Raw genomic sequence first — 8910 nt, 5'->3', positions numbered from 1 at the left:
CCCTTTGTCCCAAATAAAATCTCGTTGAATACTCTTGATTTGTTGCATAACTCCTTTGGGAGAAAGAAGAGATGAAAACATGAAAATGGGTATAGCCTGTAGGACAACCTTTATAAGCACAAGATGCCCCGCCAAATTCAAAGACCTGCAGGTCCATTTCCAGACTTGGTCTTGAAGCTTATTAGTTACCGGTTCCCACACTCCTTTGCTGAGAGGTTTGTAAGTAAGAGGCATTCCAAGGTACTTGGAAGGTAACTGATCCCTTTGAAACCCAAGAATTTTGGTGAGGTTCCTCTGAATATCAATGTTGGTGTTGAAAAAAGACACCTTTGATTTGTCGAGGCTTACCTCTGTACCAACGGCCAAAGAAAAGTCATTCAGGATTTGTTTGAAAGCTCTGGCTTCCTTGACCATAGGAATTCCCTGCAACATTGTGTCATCAACAAATTTTTGATGAGTAGAAGCAGCACCATCCAGGGTAAGTTTCAGACCTTAGATTCTTCCTTCAGCATTTGCCATTTTTATCGCTCTACCTAGCCCTACCATCATGAGAATAAAGAGGAAGGGGGAGAGTGGATCCCCTTGTCTGAGACCCCTAGAAGGCATAAATGTTCTAGAGGGAGAGTCGTTAAGCAGAATGGAGAAGGTAGCCATGGATACAAGGGCCATAACCCATCTTATCCAGTTGTGGTTGAAGACATAAGTTCTTAGCACTACTCTGATGTAAGACCAGCTTAGCTTATCATAAGCTTTTGCTAGGTCCAGCTGCATGATCATACCAACTTGCTTATTCCTCTTAAGAGAGTGAACCACCTCGTGAGCTTGTATGATGTTGTTAAGAATCTGTCTTCTTTCCAAAAATCCTGTTTGCTCCTCTAAGATGAGAGCAGGAAGAAGAGACTTGAGTCTGTTAGAGATCACTTTGGAAATAATTTTGTACACCACATTACATAATGCTATGGGTCGGAATCTGTTCGGTGTCATAGCTTTTTCCTACTTTTGAATCAAAGCTATGAAAGATGCGTTAAGAGCTTTCAAAACAGCTTTGGATCTTCTAGAGTCTTCCACAACATCAAGGATATCTTTTTTGATTGTTTTCTAGCAAGCTTTGAAGAAGTCCAAATTGAAACCATTAGGGCCAGGAGCTTTCCCATTTTTCATCTCAATGATAGCTTCACTAACCTCCTCTTCAGACACTGACCTGTTAAGATTGTGGTTGTCTTCCCTGGTTACACGCTTAGGAATGAACTTTGTGAATTTGTTAATGAACCAAGTTCTGTCAAAAAGAGGCTCCTCTTCTATGCTCAGGAAACATTGAACTAGGACAGATTCCATTTCTTTGTGAGAGACGAGCTCTTTCCCTTGAGAATCTTTAAGTTTTGAAATTTTGTTATGAGATTTGTGATCCAAGGTTGATCTATGAAAAAACTTCGTGTTTCTTTCTCGTTCTCTAATCCATTGTGCCCTTGATTTCTATCTCCAGAAAATCTCCTCTTGCATACACTGATCTTCCCATTCGTTCTAAAGAGAGTCAACCTGAATTTTCCGTTCCTTGATATAACCTTATGAGATGATGATCTGATTAATCTCCTGGAGTTTCTACTCAACTTCTCTTTTGGCTTTAAAGATATTACCAAACTCCTTTTTGTTCCAATCTTTAAGCCTAGATTTGATGTGTTTAAGTCTCTGTTGCAACATGAACATTTTATTACCTTGAACGAGCATATCTTATGTCCACCATTTGTCAATATTGCTGGTGAAGTCAAGGTGAGAGAAGTCAAAGTGAGAGAGCCAGACATTTTCAAACCTAAAAGGTCTGTTCCTCGGTGTACCCATAAAAGTAGCTTCAAGCTGGACAGGCCAGTGGTCCGAGCCTCCGAAGGGAAGGATTAAAGCTAACATATCAAGGCCTATGAGAAGGAGGTCCTCTGAGATTATGAATCTATCTAATTTAGAGGTGACTTAAGAAGCCCCTCCCCTCTTATTATTCCAAGTAAAAGTGCCATTTACTATTTTGGTGTCCACTAGCCCCATTTTATTCATGAAGTTCTGGAAGGCAATGGAGTCTCTACCTAGTGTTCTGGTACTGCCTTTTTTCTCTGTAAGAGATTTGATCATATTGAAATCCCCTGCCAGAATCCAGGGCATATCCAGATATCTCTCTCTCAGCTCCTCAAGGGAGGTGAGAAACTTAAGTTTGTCTTCTAGCTTTTTAGGACCGTAGACATTAGTGATCATGTAGATCTCCTTATCACCCAAAGTTTGAATCACGAGCGATATATAGTTCCTAGAAGCTTCAACATCCACGATTCCAAGTTTTTGAGGATCCCATAAAGTAAGAATCACACCCGCCGAGCTATCTATTTAACCTCTAGATACTCATACTTGATTAACCATTTGTTGTTTATCTCTTTGATCTTGCCTATCGAACATTTTGTTTCCTGAATAAAAACCATATCTGATTTTTCTTCTTTTATTCTACTGCTAAGAGTTCCTTGTTTCATTTTACTTCCTAGACCCCTAATGTTCGAAGTTGTAAGATTCATTAAGAAAGGTTTGTAAAGGAGTAACTGGTGAGATCCGTCATCTTACCTGAGTTAATCATAAGTCTCCCACATTCAGTCAGTAGCTGATTCTACTTTTTCCTTCCTCTTTTCCTACCCAAGTTCTTGGCAGAATGCATCGGTGTATCCTCCATCGTTTTCACTCCCCTATTCTCCTAGCTATCATGGTTTCTTTTGACTCCAGAACACTCCATTTGTGATCTCCAGAGGAAGAGATGTTGAACCCTGTCAAACTCCTCTTTTGGCAAAGAGTCTACCCCTTTAGTGATTCCCTGCTCCATAATTCTTTATAGATATAAATTCTCCCTCTCTAGAATCTCCTGCAGTTCATGGTCTTCCGTTCCAGCCTCACTTGGGGTCATCTTGTGGTCCCTACTAAGTTCCATAATTTTTGGAATATCATCCTTTTGTTTGCTGTTTTCTCATATATCCTCCATATCAGCATCCCTTTCCTTCTCAGTGGGAATATTCTCTGATTCCTGGTTTGTCCCATTGTTTTCGACTTCTTCTTCTAATATCTTGAAACTATTGTGGCTCATTCATCCGTCTTCATTAATTTTATTTTGGTACCACTTGCCTCCTTTCCCCTTACCCTCAACCTTATTAAAACCTTTAGGATCCTTTCCTGTAGTGGATTTTGTATTGCTCTCCAGCTTGTTCAACGGGTAGTCCCTGTATAGGTGCCTGTGTTCATGCCACTTCTGGCACCTAAATGGGACATGTTCATAGTCCACCACCTGCCTCCATTCCTCCTCATACACTTCTAAAATTATTGCATCCGGAAGTGCCCTAGATAAGTCCATTTCCACACATATCCAGGTGAAGGAAGTGTATTTGCCTCTTAGAGTAGCATCTGAGATATTTATAAAATGCCCTAGCTTATTCCCAATATCCTTTAGAGACTTCGGCAGCCAATAATCTAAAGGAAGGGAGTAGAGTCTTATACATACCGGCACCGAGGTGAAAGTTTCTCATTCTGGGACAAAGTTCATTACCCATGGTTTCATATAAACGCCTGCAGAAGCATAAAAATAGGGTCCTCCCTCAAACATTTTGTCTTTATCCTCTAAGCTTGTGAACACCACCATGAAGAATCTCTTAGACCCAAGCTTTAAGCTAATGTTCCCCTTTGATTTCCAGTGGTTCCTTATCCATGCTTGCAAAGCCTTCTCCGTCGGCCAAATCCCCATAAATTTATAGATAACAGCATATTTTGCCATGTGTTCTTTGTGCACCTTCATCGTTGGGTCACTTAAAATGACTCGAGGAATAGTGGTCAACTTGGGTTTACATACCCCAGATGTACTCATAGGAGCAACTTTCTAACTGCTAACCTCTGTCCTCTTCTCCTTACTAGCTTCCTCATGATTCTCTTCCTGTCCTTGAGGTCTGATGGTTTTTTTTTTTTTTGTATTCGTAGCCTTTGTTACCATCTTCGTTGGTTTCTTGAAGTGATGCGATCCATCTCCCTTGCTTCTGTCCACAACCAATTGATTGTAGGAGGGAGCTGAACTCCCTCCTCCGTGCCCTGCCATGGTGACCAACGACAAAACCTTAAAGCAAAACCCTAGTTCAGAAGCCCACTATGAGGAGTAGCGGAGTAGATCCTAAACTGTTCTCTGTAATAGTTTACTCATGTGGCTAAGTATTTCACTTCTCAACATTATTATGAAAAATTGAATGATATAGAGTGTCCAATAAATAAATAGTTGAAATCTTTATGTGAAAAAATTTAGTGTTGGTGAATCATCTTGTGAATACTGCTAGATGTTTGGGTGAAATGAATGAATTTATTTGTGCTATTTGTAAATCATACCATAAAAATCATATGTATGGCATGAGACCTATGTGGAGATGAACATGAATGGTTTGAAGGCTATCCATATTTGATGCAATTATGGCGAACCATTCTTGTTATCTCAACAACCACATCTTTGTCTAAAGAGGCTTCTGAAAATTAAACAGGATAAAAAATGATTATAGATAACGAATTTCGTTGGAGACAATAGATATGTTAATGTTTCTATCTCTCACTGCACATCATGCTCTAAATGAGGTATATTGGAATGCTATTTATGATGCATGGAAATAAATGAAAACTAGAAATCCATTTCCATTGGAAAAATATATTTATATTTTCAATTATCTAAGTCCAAATACTTTTGAAGATCATTGAATGAATAGAAGAAACATATGTTTACCTTTTTTAATGAAATTAGAGATTTTTTTTTTGTTTATTTACTAGTTATATTGAGATTTTATAGTGTTTTATTGAAGCCACTCTTTAAATTTTAAAGATTTTAAAGATTTAGAATGGCACAATTTCATTATGGAATTTTTTCTAGGGGTTTATTTAATATATACTTTTCGGTCGAAGTGAATTTTCTTCTATAACCTTTCATCCTTGAAGGTTAGATGAATATATGTCCTTCCAAATGAAATTAAGAGCAGACCCTCAAATTTGATCATTGATACTGATCCTTCCTTAATAAGGCAGTTATGTGCTTTATTTAAGAAATTATTATTTTCTCCCTAAATCTTCCTGTTGCTCTGTTATCAAGAGATTTCAAAAAGAACGTAGAGGAAATGAGAAATATATATAGTTGAGTGGCTGAGTTGTCTAATTGACTGTCAGATAACCCACCAATCTCCTCAAGAATCTGGCAATCTCTTAATTTTTAAAATGTTGTATATTTAACTGTCAGATTACCTGCCGAGCTCTTCTCGAATCTGGATATCTATAAAGCGCCAACTCAGTTATTCTGGGTCGATTAAGATATGTAATTTTACTCCGAAATTACAATTGTTTGTGAGCAAAATATAAATATTGGTGAAACAATTTCCACTTATAGCATAGAAAGTTACTTATTAATTATGGGTTTTCTATTTTGGAATTAGGTTATCATAATTTTAATTTATTTATTAAGTGGATGGTAGATATTTAGAAATTTATTTGCAAAGTAATTATTTTATTTTTATCTTTAAAATTAAATTTATTAATTAAAAAGATCATAGTAAGTTATTATGCTATTTTTGGAAATCCCTTGATAAAATATAGATGAATCTTATATTTAAAAATCTTGTAACATATTTTTTTTTTAAATATAAATGATTAATTTATATATTAATTCTTTTAAAAACAACAATAACAATAATTTAAATAATGATTTAGAAATTTATAATTTAGTTAATTTTTATGATTTTTTAAATTTTAGTAATATGAATATATATAGTCAACTATATATAAACAAAATATAGTAAAATTGTATTATAAAATTACACTATTATATTACTTAAATTACTATAATAAATTATCAAATTTAAAATTTAATTAGAATTCTCTTTGCATCATACAATAAATTTTAATCTATAAAACCCTTTAGTGAACATTGCACTACATAGAAAATATACTAGCAATTGGGAATTATTATAATAAACCATTAGTTTGCAATGCTTTATAAAATAACACTCATAGCATATGTTTATTTCCTAATAACGCCATTCAAATGCAAATGCAACAAAAATTACAATAAAGTGAGGTATGTACCAAATTTATTGGAGTAAGGTTTGCAACCATTTTTAAAAGTAACTAGAAAAGTTTGAAGAAAATAATTCGTATGTGATTATGAAATTGAGAAAGAAAATATGCAATATGTTGAAATAGCCACCAATAACTCTGACATGGGGCCTCATTTAATGAACCTCTCACATATCAAGTGTGTTTGTGGTATACTAAACAATAGCTTTCTTTTGACTACATATTGTAAAATACTTCTAAAAATAACATTATTTAACCCCCTACCAATATGAACCCAATACACGTTCCCAATTTAAAAAACTCATACTTTCACTAGATATTGTAGGTATCCATTTTTTCATTAACAATTTTTATACCCCTTTATAATTTTTCATTGATTTTGAGTTCCATATTTTTATACCTGCAAATATAAAAACCCTTTATTCCCCTATTATATGTTCAATATATTATGTCGCATTTTCCTCAATATATGTATGCCCCAATATGAACCCATGTGGTACAATATTTCTCCTATAATGAAGCCCTCTTGGTTCATAGCTGACAATCCTTGGATGTGTTAACCATGGGTTATCATAGTTTTCAATCATATATTATACTTGTCCATGTTGAAAAAGGATGACCATGGTTGAAAATGTTTAACCATAGTAACCTTATGATGCCAATCCATCACCTAACAACTTCATTCATCTGGATTTGCTCTTATGCACAGGAGAATGGTTCTCTTTTCACCAATACCTAGAATCTAGGTCAAGAGGCTTATTTTGTTTAAGCCTATATATCTTCCAATACAAATGTATTTTCTCATTTGGAATTGTATCTAAGGGTCAGGGCTCAGATGTATCCTAATCCTCAAGGTTGATATGTATTTAGATTACTTCAAAACAAGTAGCATAAACTTAATAACATATAATTCTCTTACCTTGATCCATGCACATCACTAGGGTCCATAATGCAGCTTGATCCAGATGTATCCAAATCTATCTGATACCAAAGAGATTTAAAAAAATCCAATTCTACGAAGGCTTGGTCCATTGATATGATAGATTTAGCAAGTGATTTTTTTTGAAGAGTCGAATTAACCCAAACCCAAATTTGTATTGTCAAATAGACTTTCATCAAAAGAATCCTAGCCCAATTGCACCTTCATCGAATATTACTTGGTCGGTTGTGGATCCCACCTCAGATATGTTTTTGATGCAGTATTTTAATCGACCCCTTGGAGATCTTGATGTTGTTCTTTCCTTTTGATCTAAATACAGTCAAAACTGAATACACAAATTAACAAACTTTGTGCTCACCTAGTTATCCCACCTACAACACTATTAAACTTCATGACTTCTTCCATATAATTAGGAATGTGATGAACCAAAGCTAAAATACACACAACGACCAAATTACACACACATGAAATTAACAAAGATCTACTGATTTTGGAAGGATAAGGTGAAATAGTAGTTACAATCATGCACAATCCCTTTGCATAGGAACATATCTCTTCTATTAATTCTTCAAACTCTCTAGCTCTGCTTGATTCTATAATCTTCTATTAATTATGTATGATCTCTTTGATAATAAGGTTCCCATTAAAGCAAACTAAAATTGATTCCTATTTTTCCTCACAAAATCTCAATTTTAACTAAATTCCCCTTTTACATAGGAACTAAATAATATCTATATAAATTTCTAACAAATCAATTTCTTCTAGACTATATTAATTATTAAAAAATCAAGTAACTTAGGGAACCCAACTACCCTTGAAAAATAAATTAGGAAACCAACTACGGTGGTAAATGAGGTTTTGATCTAAGAAGGTTAAAGGTGGTTTTAACTTATAGATGCTCCTGCATCAACATACTGTGGAAGAAAATAGCAACTTATCAACTTCTTAACACTCATGCCATACTTCATGATGTCTTTTTTTGTCATCCATATAACATCTTCTATTGTTTTTTTCTTCCACTTGACCAAATATTCTTTATACTATTTACCTCAAGTCTTATTAATCACTTTATGATCCAAAATGGATTCAATATCCTCTTTAGATACTCTAGGTAACGATCTCATCCACCTGGTGGTTTGATATTCATCACTTATAGGTGCATGTGTTGTAACATTGTTTGATTCCTTAAAGGGATATAGATCAACCAAAATGAAAATTGGAGATATTCCATTTTTTGTCTTCTAGAAGTTATATTTTATAAGAATTTGAATAAAATTTCCTCAAAATTTTACGTTGGCCAATTTCATTAAGTTTTAGTTTGTTATATGTCCCTACAGGAAATATTTCCTTTCTTAAATATGTCTTTACTAGGTCTCTAACTTTAAAATCTAGTTGTCTTGTATTTATGTTTTCTTTTTGCTATTTTTTTTATTCTCCAGTAACTGGTGCTTAACCCTTTCTTGCAGTTTTTTCATACTCACTACAAAATATTCAGCTATAGCCCATTTGAGTTCCTAATCTCCCAAGTTCCTTAACACATTCACCCCTTGGCGTGCATGCCATATAAAATTTGAAATGGACTAATAATTGTACTCTTCTTAGATGAGTCATTATAGGTATATCCAGCTTGAGGTAGTTCCTAACCCCACTTATTTGGATACTCATTCTCCAAACTTCTCATAATGTTTCCAAGACTTTTATTTTCAACCTCTATTTGTTCATCTACTTGCGGATGATAGGCTGAAATGAAGTTTAATTTAGTACCTAGTTTCTTGCATAAGGCCCTCCAAATCTGACCCATCAATGTTGTATCTCTCTATGATATGATGCTTCTAGGAAATCGATTTAATATCACAATTTCTTTGAAG

This window comes from Pinus tabuliformis, chromosome 9 (assembly GCF_031772625.1).
Source record: "Pinus tabuliformis cultivar Carrire ecotype Pingquan chromosome 9, CPIR1, whole genome shotgun sequence".
Classification (NCBI taxonomy): domain Eukaryota; kingdom Viridiplantae; phylum Streptophyta; class Pinopsida; order Pinales; family Pinaceae; genus Pinus; species Pinus tabuliformis.
This window is presented reverse-complemented; position numbering follows the sequence as displayed.